Source organism: Neolamprologus multifasciatus, chromosome 11 (genome assembly GCF_963576455.1).
Source record: "Neolamprologus multifasciatus chromosome 11, fNeoMul1.2, whole genome shotgun sequence".
Classification (NCBI taxonomy): domain Eukaryota; kingdom Metazoa; phylum Chordata; class Actinopteri; order Cichliformes; family Cichlidae; genus Neolamprologus; species Neolamprologus multifasciatus.
The window spans coordinates 22,255,126-22,269,317 of NC_140449.1; positions in this window are offsets into that span (position 1 = coordinate 22,255,126).

Below are 14,192 nucleotides of genomic sequence, written 5' to 3' on the forward strand. Positions count from 1 at the left end.
TTGAGTTCTTTTTTTCCCAACTGTAATTAAAAACGATCATGTTATTATCTAAAAAGTTCATATTCTTTTTATTATTTTCTCAGCATTTAAAATCAGTAAGCTGAATAAATTGAGTGTGCTCTTACAACTACCTTTTAGAGTGTAATTATATCTAAAATGTGAACACAGAAGTCAATAACCAATGAACAAAAATGCTCTAAATCTTTATCTGACAAAAACTTCTGTTCACATTGGCCTTGTTACATATCTGCCTGCTTTCGTCTTAAAGTTCACTTGAATATCAGTAGCAGGTTTTCAGTTCTGTTATTTAGTATCAGCAAGGCCTTCATGAGTAACTAAGTTTATTTAATTCTCTCAGATATATTCGTTACCCCTCAGCTGCAAAATGCTGATGCGGTCTTGTCACCCAGGGCGGCATGAACACCTAAGTTTGAATGTGATAACTTGAGAAAGCTGGGATGTAGGATTTTCACATTGATACCATAGGTGCATCTACTACAGATCTCTGAAGAGTTTAAATCTCGGTAACCTCGACCTGGTAGACTGAATGGTAGCACCCACTGTTATTTATCAATTTTTCTTTTTGTTTCCACGGAGTGGCAGTAGCACTGAGGTCAGAGGCTGATTTTGTTGAAATCTCCCTTTTTACCACAAGGGTGCACTATTGTCATTTACTCGCTGTATAGAATAGTTAAAAATAATTGGACCCTACATTATTTTTTTTAGTCCAATTTGAACAGTTTTTATACCAAACCACAGTAAAAACACCTGAAGTGTCATTCTCTGGCTTGGAATTTGATTATTTTCTCTAATGTGATCCAAATTATATGAAAATATTATACTACTGTATAGGTGCTAAATGTAATCAGAATGCTTCAGATCCATTGGCATGAGTCAGATCAAGGAGGGTGGTGTCTTATACAGTAGATATATAGGACAAAGGTTCAAGGGGTAACTTGGTACCGTCTTCAGTTGTGTTCCCACTAAATTTGTCCAGGTTCCCTTGAAGACATCAACCTATCGTTTTCTTAAGGATTGTGGGAAAATCTCCAGACAGTGTAAGAATAAAGCAGCACAGATGTGGTCATATACACTGCAAATAATGCATGGAACAGAGGGTTACTTGACAAGGATCACAAGATCTGTGACAGGACTGTGATTCAGTGGATTGCTCTGTTGCCTCATAACAAGAAGGTTCCTGCTTCAAATCTGAGCCGCAATTTCAGTGATTGTCGGAAACTCATTGAAATCCCACATGAAAGGTTTCATACCACTGCTTTGAACACACACTTTGAAGTTTGCACGAGTTTTTAAAATGTAATTTATTTTTAAATCCATGTCTGTTTGTGTTTGGCAAAACGGAACATGATATCCTGTAATAATAGATATTTTACTCCAAAATAAGTGTTTTTGGATATCAAATACACTCTTCCTGCTCTCTGAAACATTAAGTGGTATTCCACCTATTCAGGAAACATTCATTGTTCATTGACTCATGTTTTATTCCCCGTTGAAGACCTGTGTGCCAAAAGTGTTTCTTTTAACCTTGCTGTGCAACTAAAGGCATTTTAGTCTTATTTTAAAAAGGGAGAGCCTGGGACTTAAAAAATGTATCCCTTCCAAAGTGCGCCTCACATAGAAGTGAGTTGAATGGAGGACGTGGTTCTTCTCTTATAGTTGGCCCAGATCAAAACTGACCAGAGGATACAATAAAGGCATGTAAGAGTAATTGGCCAGTGATGTAGTAAGAGACTGTATGGGGTGTATTGGTGCATAGCTGGTGCTACACCCAAATTTATGTCATAAACTGAACTGTGTAGCATGTGGAAGTTACACCAGGAATGGATTTCATCAGAGGTGGGTGTGCACCAACTGAACTCCCCCTCAGAGGGAAGTGCGAGAAGTTTTAATGAACGGGTGACTGAAACCCCAATAAATTAATCAAGAAGGTTACAATGAGAACTTTATCAATCCTGACGTAAGCTTGTAGAAAATATACGCTTAATCATCTAAAGTTAAACATGATATCTGCTCAAAATTAGTTTTCATTTATTGCTTGTTTGATTCAAAGACTGTTCACTACATGCAAAGTTTCTAAAGCTGGAGACCCAGGCAGTATGCATCAAACTATGCATCACATTTTCTTTCAGTTTATTGTGGATCTGATAAATGCCTACTCGAACTCTGTCTAAGATTGACTTGACTGAAAAAAAGTGTCTGAAACATAAACCTTGTTATTATAAGTTTGTAAGAGCCTCTGCTCTATAAATATCAGCTAAATGAATAAGGAGGAGTGTTTACAATCGTTAGTAAAAAAAAATGCTCTTTTGGATCAATAGCAAATCTGAAACATGAGGTGGCAGTGTTGCACTAGTTAGTGTACTATCCCTCCACAGTCTGTCAGATCTTTACAGTACAAGAAATGACCTCCTAACCAACATGACCCACAATCTTAACATTAATAACCTATGTTCACCCACAGCTAATAAGCTTAAAAGCATTGATGCCCAAAGGGAGATATATGAAATGTTATCTTTATCCATGCTACTGGAATAAATGCAGAATGTGGTTTGACAATTTTCTGTAATAAGCAAGGCCTTTCCTGTGTGGCAGCATACGTGGTTCCTTAACTAGTTGAGCATTCAAATGGTTTACTTATCAGGATATAAATATAATCATCTGTCCGGTCTTAAAATCAGGAAAATACTACCTCAGAAAAACACATGAAATACCAGCAATTGATTTCTGTATGAATTTATCAGAGTCTTAGATCACTGTGTGGAAATGTTGCCCCACTCTTCTTTATAGTGTTGCTTCAGTTTACTGAAGTCTGGAGGCATTAGTTCTCTTAAGATATTGCTACAGTATTTCAGTCAGGTTGAGGTCTGGCCTTTGTCATTGATTCGCTTCTTTTTCAGCCATTATCTTGTAGTATCATGTAGATTTGTTGCTGTGGTTGAGTTCACTGGGTTCATTGTTCTTTTGCACGACCTCAGTTTTGGTGACGCTTTAGTTGTCGGACAGATGGCCTCACATTTGACTCTTTAATACTTTGGTATATTTAGGAATTCATGGACAACTCAGTGACCACAAGCTGCCCCTCTAAATCAATACCATGTCACCACCATGATTGATAATAATTAATAATCATGCATAATAGTTCTTTTTAATGTAGCTACTTTGAAGTATTTTGTTCCCAAGCATTTGCACCATTAAACCCCCTAAGTAGGATAATAACTTTCACATGAGTAAAGAGTCTAAATCTTGCCAGCTACTATATACAAAATGATGTTCTTCCATAACACACCACTTTTCGTGCAATACGCTTGTTTAGGACACAATGCTTTACCTTAAAAAAATACCTCTAGCAATGTTTTCTAACATTTATTTCCCCCGTTGAATGTTTTTCCTGGCAGTACGGATTAGAGGATGTGTTAGATAAGTATTCAAGAATGTTACCAAATTTAAGGTACACACACACACAAAGTCCACCTGTTCAAAAAGGCACATCTAAAGGCCAGTCTTATGTTCTAAGGTGAACGTCTAAATAATTCAGAGAAGGCTGGGGGGAAAGTGTTGTGGTCAGATGAAACATAAAATGAGCTTTTTGGCACTAAGTCAACCCAGTGTGTTTGGAGGAAAAGAAATGATATGACCCAAAGAACACCAGCCCAACAGTCAAACACGGAGGTGGAAACATTATTCTTTGGGGCTGTTTCTCTGCTAAGGGTACAGGAGGACTTCACCATATTGAGGGGCCAATGGACATGTGTAGGAAAAGCTCCTTCACTCAGCCAGAATACTGAAGATAGGTCATGGATGGGTCATCCAGCATGACAATGGTCAAAAAGATACCGTCAAGACAACCAAGGAGTGACTACAGAAAAAGAAGCAGAAGTTTCCGTATCCCTATCCTGAGGAACACTGTTGAGGGAGCTGAAGCTTCGAGTCCCTAAGCAGCAGCCAAGAGACCTACACGATCAAACGAGTTTCTATAAAGACAAGTGGGCCAAAGTCCCTCCTGAAATGTTGGTAAACCTGGTGACCAACTACAAGAAATGTCTCAGCAACAACGGTTTCTCCCACAATTACTGAATCATGCTTTGCTTTGTGGATCAAATACTTATTATGTATTTATGGTTAATATTCTGGTTGATATTTCTTTGGAAGTGAGGAAAATTGCAAATTCAGCAGGGGAAGTAAAATGGTAAATGGCCTGTATTTGTATAGCACTTTACTAGTCCCCAAGGACCCCAAAGCGCTTTACACATCCAGTCTCCCACCCATTCACACACACATTCACACACTGGTGATGGCAAGCTACATTGTAGCCACAGCCACCCTGGGGTGCACTGACAGAGTAATGATGTATTTAAGAAATTCTTAGACAAAATGCAGAAGCTGCATGGAGAAAACTACGCCCATCTTTCAGTAACTTGTAGAAACACCTTTAGCAGCAACTGGTTTCTGTTTGACTTTATTAGACTGTTGGGCCACTGTGGGGGAAATGTTGCCCTACTCTTCTTTCCAGTGTTGCTTCAGTTCATTGACATTTGCAGGCATTTGTTCATGCATAGCTTTCTTAACGTCCTGCTACAGTATTTCAGACAGTTTGAGTTCTGGACTTTGACTGGGCCACTGCAACATCTGGATTATTTACTTTTTCAGCCCCTCTTGCTTAGATTTTCTGCTATGGTTGGGATCATTGTCCTGTTACATGACCCAGTTTAAGTAAAGCTTTGGTTGTCAGACAGATGGCCTCACATTTGACTCTAGAATATTTTGATATACAGGGGAATTCATGGTTTACTCAGTGACCCTCCAAATCAGTAACCTGCCTCCATCATGACTGACAGGTGGAATGAGGTGATTGTGGTTATGCCGTGTTTTTTCAAGTGGAACTCCTTATGAGAAAACGTCGAAGCGGTACAAAGAAATAACAGAGGCCATTACACATTTTTTGACAAAGACATGATGCCTATAAATACAGTTAGCAGAGAGGGCTTCACCAGTCTGATACATAAATTGGACCGGAGATACCGCATCCCCTCACAAAACTACTTTTCCCATGTCGCCATTCCACAAATGTACGAAACATGCCGCAAGACCGTCATGTTTGAACTGAGCCAAGCTGAAAACTACGCAACAACTACAGACCTATGGTCAAGTCGTACAACGGAACCATATATGAGTTTCATAGTGCACTTCCTCACCAAAGACTTTGAACTGAAAACACTTTTTCTAGAGACTGTGTATTTTCCAGACTCTCACACTAGTGAAAATATAGCCCGTGTATTACATGAGGTGCTAGCCAGCTGGGATCTTAAAGAAGACTCAAAATTTTTTATGGGGGCAATGTTTCAATGTTAAAGTGCACTTTGTTGTTGCACTGCTAATACAGCAGCTTTCTTTAAATAAAACTGTTGCAGTAAAACGGAAATTATGTATTTGGGGGTTTTTTTTGTTTGTTTTGCTATTTATTTTATCGCAAGTCATATCGTTATCACAATATTGATCACAGTTATCACACATCGCAGGTTTTCCTAATATCGTGCAGCCCTACTGAGCAGCTCCTTCAGTGGCAGGCTGCGGCACCCACGGTGTGGGACGGAGAGATTTCACAGGTCTTTCTTCCCCACTGCTGCCAGACTCCACAACAAAGACTTGACTAACTGATCAAACACACATGTGCAATAACACTAAGTGCAATACTCTTTTCTGGCATCGTTTTATTTTTACTCAGTTGTATACAGCATTTGTATTCTATTTTTATCCTGTTGTATATTTTATTCTATTTTATTTTACTGTATATAGTATTTTATTTTATTCTGTACAGTTGTGTGCTGTATTTATTCTTATTGTATTTTAATTTTTGCTTCACAACTTTGGCACTGTCCACTTCCTGCTGTGACAAAACAAATTTCCCACGTGTGGGACTAATAAAGGTTATCTTATATTGTTCCAGAGATCTTGTGGTACATTCAGATGAAACTTTGCAAACCTAAGTTGTGCTACCATGTTCTTTTTAGAGACAAGAGGCTTACTCCAGGATGTAGTTTTTCAGTTTTTCTGACTGTACTGTCATACCTTTAACATTTAAAATGCTAAGTTTTAATTCAATTAAATTTAATTTATATAGCACCAAATCACAGCAATTGTTGCCTCAAAGTCCTTTAGATCAGTTAGCCAAATGCATTTGATTAGCAGCACCTGATTGCTACTTGTTTTCAGCATTGTTTTCATGGATTCAGCAAGGTGCTGGAAACATTCATCAGATTTTGAATGTGTAGGTTTGCTCACTTAAAAAAAAAAAAGTTCAAATCCTTATTTTACTAAGTCCTGGATTTTAAAAATCGAGACTGTAATTAATTTGGAAGTGAGCAAACTTACAAATTCAGGATCAAGTAAACATTTTGCCACCTGCTTACGACACTATACACAGTAACTGATACCACATTTTGCAAGAAGTGTTGTAAGGTACCTTTATTGTTTTCAACATGCTGCTACAGAAAATGGAAGAAATGAAATTGTTTCATAACTTCTACTTTTCAAATGAACTGCATTACAAACCAAGACTGTCAGAACAAAACTGAAATTAATTTTCTGATAGAAGACAAATTCAAAAACACAAGTTAATGTTTTTAAACCTTTGGCAATATCTACGAAGCACAATCACAATTTTGGTGGAATTGACTTCCTTCTATAGACAAACAGCGAGTTCTGATAGTGTAAATCATTAAGTGTGTAGCATCCCCGGTTGAAAAGATGGTCTCTCAAACTGATAGTTCACAATCCTTTTATTAAACAGCCGTGTATGTGAACACACCGTAAGAGCTACAACATACAGAATAAAAGACTATAACCTTTTGACTTATTCATTAATCACAAAGTAATTATCTTTAACTTACATAACATATAACAGTGAAACAAATTTTGCATATAAGTGAAATCGTTGCATCGCTGCCTAAACATCACGAGGTACGTTAGCACCCTCTATTGGGTGAAAACTTAGCCTTTATCCTTAGTAGCAGTCAGCAGCTATATGTACAACAAAGTACATATCCACAGGACAAACTTTGTTTGTCTCTCTGTGCATTAAAACTCGCACTTCTGCTATATGGTTTACGCCACTTGATTTACGGCACCTTGTCCTCTGTGACTTTCAAAATAAAAGTATCCACTGGGTCCAAGCTCCAACAATATAATAACTAGGGGTGCAACGATACACAAAATTCACGGTTCGGTTTGATACTTTGGTGTCAAGGTTTGATATTTTTTCGATACAAAAAAAAAAAGTTCATGCCTTTTTAATTTGTCATTTATTAAAATTATAAATATATATTTTAACTCAGAAGAACAGTTTTTAAATTTAATGTTGCTGAAACAACAAAGTAATAAAAAATAAATCTATCTGATCGAGAAATCAATCATCTTTGGAAAAGAGAGTTTATTACAGAGAAATGGCTCTTTCCAAAATAAAAGCTATACTATACGCTTCTTCTGGGCTATATTCTCAGCAGCATATTAAACATATCAGGTCCCCATAAGGAGAATCATGTGATGACTTGGGTAAAGTTTGTAGCATGTGTGCTTGTTGTTTTTGTCTGCTTCCACTTGTCTTTGCACTAGGATGATGTCGGAGTAAATGTGCAGTCATATTCGTTGTGTTCCCACTAGTGCTGTCAGCGTTAATCTCGTTGAAATGACGTTAACGCCACAACACGGCAAATCTCCGTTAACGAGCTACCGCTGATCACCCGTGTATGGGGCTGGACGGAGTCAACACGTTAACGAGCTAACTGCGCTAACATACTAGTTCCCACCCATGTAATTGAGCATTGCGTGGCACATCCAACATACTGTTTTACTTTTGTCCATGAGGCGCTTACCTTCAGGGTCATATGTCACATGAAAACCAAAATAGTTCCAAACGCCAGATCTGAATGAGGGTGGGGGAGGTTCAATTTGCCATGTTGCAACAAGAGCTTAACTTCTGTCTGCTAGCTTGCCCTGCGCTCAGTGAATCTGCGTTCGATTACTCCACCTAGGCTGCACTGTCGAGCGCAGATCCAATGAACGCTCAAGACAGCATCGTCAGAAGAAAAGTTGATCAAATAAATTTTGTATTGTTCATACACATGCCTACTGAACTGAAAGCACTGTATCAAACGGTTCAATATCGATACAAGTATTGTTGCACCCCTAATAATAACCACTCATAAGTTTACAAAACACTTTACAAAACATTAATGAGGTCATTTACACTCCCACCAAATCATTAAGAGCTTAACTGGGAATTAACTGAAGCGATAATGATTTCCTAATGAAGAAATGACCCGTAACTATTAAACTGTATGATAACACATAGCTTCATTAAAGAAAGTGAACCTTATACTTTAGAGTGCAGTTAAACAGTCTCTAATAGCAAAACCAGTTTCTGCACTGGGTGTTCCACTATAGAACGTTTACTAGAACATTGTCCTTTCTCAGTCCCTTTTTGTCCAAAGCAAATCTTTACCTTTCTTACAAGTCCGTCCTTGTCAGTTACTGTGTCCATTACACGTGCTAATCTCCATTCATTGCGGGGTAGATCATCCATCTTCTCCATGACAACATCTCCAACTTGCAAGTTTCTCCTTGGAGTGTGCCATTTCTGTCTTGTTGCGATGTTGGATAGATACTTTTCCAACATGACCAAAACTGTTCTGATAAGTACTGCACCTGCCGCCACCTTTTACGTGCGTAAATATCCTCTTTGATGAATGTGCCTGGAGGGGGCAGGGATATCTTTGACTTCATAGTAAGCAGGTGATTTGGCGTCAAGTGCTCTGGGCTGCTTGGGTCACTTAGGTTGTCCACCGTTACAGGCCTGCTGTTGACAATCGCCATTGCCTCATAAAATAATGTCCTTAACGATGCGTCATCCATTCTGCCAGATGAAAGTGAAATTGTAGAGCGCAGAATGTTTCGAACTGTCCTGATTTGTCTCTCGCATACACCTCCTGTATGGCTTGAATGAGGAGTGTGAATTTTGAAGTCACACTGCTTCTCTGTAAGAAATGTGGTAACGCGGTTGGAGTCCACTTGTTTTAAAGCTTCCTGTAACTCATTTTTAGCCCCGACAAAGTTGCTTCCTTGATCGCATCTTATCTCACTGACTGCTCCTCTTATGGCTATAAAACAGCGGAGCGCATTGATAAAGGCGTCTGTAGTCATGTTGTCCAACATTTCTATGTGCACTGCTCTGCAGCAAAGGCATGTAAAAAGAAGTCCATAACGCTTGTGCTCTTTGCGAGCTTGTTTGGTTAGAAAAGGACCAAAACAGTCCATTCCACAGAATGTAAATGGTGGAGATGGATCTAAGTGCTGCGTTGGGAGATCAGACATCTTTTGTTCCTCTGTGCCTCTTCTGAGTTTGCGACACTTCACACATTGGTGTATAAAATTTGCCACGGCCTTGTTGATGCCTGGAATCCAAAATCCATTCACTCTGATCTCATTGATTGTAAAACCTTTCCCTTGGTGCCGCACCTTACTGTGGAAATGATCTATTATTAGTTGAGTGACATGGTGACCTTTTGGAACTATCACTGGGTGTTTCAGTATGGAGGAGAATGAAGCATCTTTAAGTCTTCCTCCCACCTTAAGGAGTCCATCAGTATCAAGAAAAGTGTCCATTTGAAACAGTTTACTTTTGTGTTGAAGTGGTTTTCCGTTCTTTAGCAACCTTATTTCCTTTGCATATTCACTTGCTTGTGTGTCCTTTAGAATAACACATTGTGCCTTTTGTCTTTCTTGTTCTATGGCCTGTTGTTTTGTCTCCCTTGGCACAGCAAAGGAGTCGAGCTATGGCTTGGGTGGCTTTGTACCATGAGGAAAACTTTGTTAACTTGTCTGATGAACCTTTTTTCTCTGTTTTGAGTGTGTTCAGTGCCTGTACTTTCTTAACCTCTGGGTCTCCAAGTGGTATGTTCATGTCGATGTCTGCAGGTGGAGGCATTTCCTTTTCCCATAGAAACTGTGGCCCTTTGAACCAGTCGGATATGATGAGCTTACTTGCGCCTAAGGTCACCTGTCTGCAGGATTTTCCTCAGAAGGGACATATCTCCACTGCTGGGGAGAGCAGTTGAGCCTAATCCTCTGAACTCTATTGGAGACAAATGTGTGAAAACGTCTAGCATCATTATTAATGTAGCCTAAAACTACCTTAGGCCAGAAATACTCCTCTATCTGTGTCAATCCAAGCTCATCTTTTGTGTTGTTACTTACAGTAATGGAGACGACAGCAGCGGTTAGTTTGAGTCTTGGTATTGTTGTTACCTTGATGGGAGCAACTCTGGTCTTTGCTGTGACTAAATCACAATGCACCTTACCATCTTTGTTTACGTGTCTTAAATATGAACACTGACCATAGCCGTATGAACTTGTGTCAGAAAAGTGATGCAACTCTGTTTTTACAATCGGGCCAAAGTCTTTAGGGACATAACAGCGTGGTATTACGATTTTCTCTAAGTTCTTCGAGTCACTGTTCCAGTTATCCCACATTGGCCTTAATTCGCTTGGAAGGAATCCTAATGGGTCGTAAAGGGATGCAACCATAGATAGGATGCCACGCCTTGTAGAAGGTTGAACATTGGGGCGAAAATGAAACCTGAGTGTGTCTGAGCCAATGTGCCAGTGAATGCCTAGAGCTCTTTCAAATTTAGAGTCATTAAACGCCAGGTCACATGCTTGCTGTGGGGAGGCACGTTCAGATGCTGGAATGCTTTCTAACACAGTTTTGTCATTACTTAATAACTTGTGTAGTCTGAGGCCACCTGACGCACAGAGTGTCTGAGCCTCCTGAGTGAGCTGTATTGCTTCTTTGACACTTGCAGTGCTTGTCACACCATCGTCCACGTAGAAATCCTTCATTATGAATTGAGATGCAAGAGGAAACGGTATCTCGTTTTCTTTAGCAAGATGCTTTAGTCCATAATTTGCACACCCTGGCGAGGACATAGCACCGAAAAGGTGCACCTTCATCCGAAACTCTTGGGGCTCAGTGTTCATTGCGCCATTTTCCCACCATAAAAATCTTAAATAGTCTCTGTCTGCTTCATACACGTGAAATTGGTGGAATATTTTTTCAACGTCACATAATAATGCAACTTGATGCCTTCTAAACCTGATGAGAACACCATTAAGGCTATTCAGCAAATCTGGGCCTGACAGCAAATGATCATTAAGACTGGTACCTCTGTATTTTGCGGAGGTGTCGAACACTACTCTGAGTTTGTCTGGTTTTTGGGGGTGATATATCCCGTGGTGAGGGATATACCATCTTTCTCCTTCTTTAGCTTCATTCTGCACTTCCTCTGCATCCCCCTTTTCCAATATTTCACTCATAAACTTTATGTACTGTTCCTTGTACCTTTGGTCCTTTGACAGTTTGGTTTTGAGGCTTTGAAGTCGCACAGTGGCCATTTGCTTATTGTCTGGTAGGAGGGGTCTCTCCTTAAATGGAAGTGGCATTTCATAATGTCCTTCAGTGTTTTTGTAAATGCCTTCCTTTAACATGTTCAGAAAGAGGATGTCATTTTGAGACACTGACTTGTTATCCTTGTTGTCGTCCTTAAAGTCAGACTCAAGGACCTTGATTACATCAGCTGGAGTCACTAGGGGAAGCTCTTTAACTGCAACTCTGTGACACACAGTAGACATGCTAGAAGAGTCACCATAAGATGATGTCGGGCCTACAATACTCCAGCCCAATGCTGTGCGAACTGCACAGGGTTCGTTCTCACCTCCTAAGATCACCTGCTTTGGAGCTAATGCCTTAGAGCAACTGTAGCCAATTAAAAGGCCGACTTCACATTCTAGCTGTGGAGGAATCTCGTTTATTATTTCCTTGAGATGATTCCACCGCCTTGCCGTTTCACAGGTAGGAATGTGAGAGTGGTTAACTGGTATACATTCTTTAGTGTAAGCAGGAGGGAGTTCAATCATTTCTGAGGAGTTATAGCCTGGAACTGGGACCTCGATGCTGAGCGTGGGATGGAGCTCTTCTCAGCTGGGGTCAAGCTCTTACTGTAGCATCCCCGATTGAAAAGATGGTCTCACAAACTGATGGTTCACAATCCTTTTATTAAACAGCCGTGTATGTGAACACACCGTAAAAGCTACAACATACAGAATAAAAGACTATTAGGCTACGTTCACACTTTGTGAACAGGTGAACATTTTTTTTTAAATTATTTGAATATATATATATATATATATATATATATATATATATATATATATATATATGAGTGCTTGTGTATAAATACACAAACCATACACATATGCTTTCAATTGTGTAATTTAAGTGATCTAGGTAGCTCTGTTTTGGAAGTTCAGTTAACGCTAGAAATGTGTTTTGGAGTTTGTGCATGCTTTGTCTCTAGGGGCCACCACATATATTTATATATAAACATATATAAATGAAACCCTTTTTTTTTTTACATTAGTAATTCCTTTTGTGCATAATTTTATATTATTATTAATAATAAATTAATAAAAAGCAATAAAACAACCTGAAGAGCCGGTTCGGAGCCGAAAGAGCCGGCTCTTTTTAGTGAGCCGAGCCGAAAGTGTCACGACTGGGGCAGCAGTCGTGTGATGAATAAATGAGGACCCAAGATGCAGACGGTGATGGAGATGCGAGTGGAGGTTTATTTACAGTGAAAATAACAGAAGTGAGGGCAGGACTGAACATAAACCTAAACTGGGTGAAACTAACAAACAAACCTGGAACATAAGGTCAGCGGGAGAAACTCAGAGATGGCAGATGAGGACGGCAGAACAGGGAGACGTAGAGAAACATAGGGGATGAACACAGACGACGCGACGAGGACCCCTGGCAGACGCGCAGTATAAATACACACACCAGGTAATTAGGAAATGGCAGACAGGCGGGGACACAGCTGGAACTAATGGACATAACGAGACACAAACCTACAATGTAAAACAGGAAACTCACAGACTGTTTTACACTGCCAACTGGGGACACGAACAGAACACAGAGGGGAGGCACAGGTAGGGATGATAGAAACACAACTCAAACCCTAAGAACAAATACAAAATCAGAATAAACTAGAGAAATGATAATAAACTTAAAGTGCTGGGTCACCGACCCAGGACCATGACAGAAAGAGCCGGTTCTCTAAAAAGAACCGGAAATCCCATCACTACTCTCTGTGCATTAAAACTGGCGCTTCTGCTATATGGTTTATGCCACTTGATTTACTGCACCTTGTCGCTCTGTGACTTTCAAAATAAAAGCATCCACTGGGTCCAAGCTCCAACAATATAATAGCCACTCATAAGTTTACAAAACACTTTACAAAATATTAATGAGGTCATTTACAAAGTGTTAGCGCGAAGGGTTGATTTAAGATGGATTAGACAAATTTCCAGGAAATTATTGTAAGTTAGCATTATGAACGGAAACTCTTCTCAAATCTGTTATAGCGAGTCAGGCTGAGCGAGCCTTTCATTATTTCCTTCTTCACTATCACTCATCTGGTTGCTCAGATGTTTTATAATTTGCTCACTCAGACTAAATTACTAGAGAAGATGCTGCAGCTTTTCCTTACTAATTGAACCAGCAGAAGAAGAGATGCTGGCAGGTGTGGTTTTAGAAGCACAAACAGTATTTTTACAAGCCCTTAAGGCACTGAAAGACTTGAAACTGAATATCTGCACGTTGCCATTTTAACTTCCTGTTTTAGCGTTTACTTATTTCGAGATCAATAGTTGTGATTCCTCTATAGGCTAAAAGGGAAGAAGCCACCCACGTGAAAAAGAAAAACCTTGACATTTAGTCACTGTCACAACTGAAGTGACGCCACAAGTCAAAGTCGAGAAAACTATATCACAACTTGGTGTTGGAGGACGGATCTCCAAAACACTGATGCCCATTAAACTTATTGGCTTTAAGGTATTTTCCAAATGAAAAAAAAAAGTTAAAACATAACTCATGTTTAAGTCCTTTTTTGGGTCTGGCCTGTGTGAATAATAGTGTTCTCATGCAATCCAGGATTTCCTCAATTCTTAAACAGTGTGTAATGGCGGTTTCATAAGAACCACATGCATGAGTTCATAATCTTAAAATAAACTGACTGTCAGAAAGCTTTGGAGACATTGTTTAAAACTTACTTCATTGTTTG